Here is a 334-nt window from a genome sequence, read left to right as displayed (position 1 = left end):
AATGGATAGTCTAAGACACGTACTGTTTTGCCCCCCCCCCCCCCAGTCACCATACATGCTGCCAAACACTATGCCATTTCATTTAGTCAGGTATATTAACCGACAAACTAATATCTATCAACAAATTGCCAAAGGAAAACGCGAATGGGTGGATGAGAAACATTCACACTAACAAATACTAACAAAAACATTCATGTGAAATGTGCAACAAATGAGGAACACAATTAACTAAGAATGTGATTTGTACAAGATTTTTTTTTTACATTTATGCTTTTCATTGCTACGCCATACCCCTTTGCCTAGCATTAATTACCAGTCAATGTACGGAGATAGT

This window comes from Penaeus monodon, chromosome 24, assembly GCF_015228065.2.
Source record: "Penaeus monodon isolate SGIC_2016 chromosome 24, NSTDA_Pmon_1, whole genome shotgun sequence".
Lineage (NCBI taxonomy): Eukaryota > Metazoa > Arthropoda > Malacostraca > Decapoda > Penaeidae > Penaeus > Penaeus monodon.
This window is presented reverse-complemented; position numbering follows the sequence as displayed.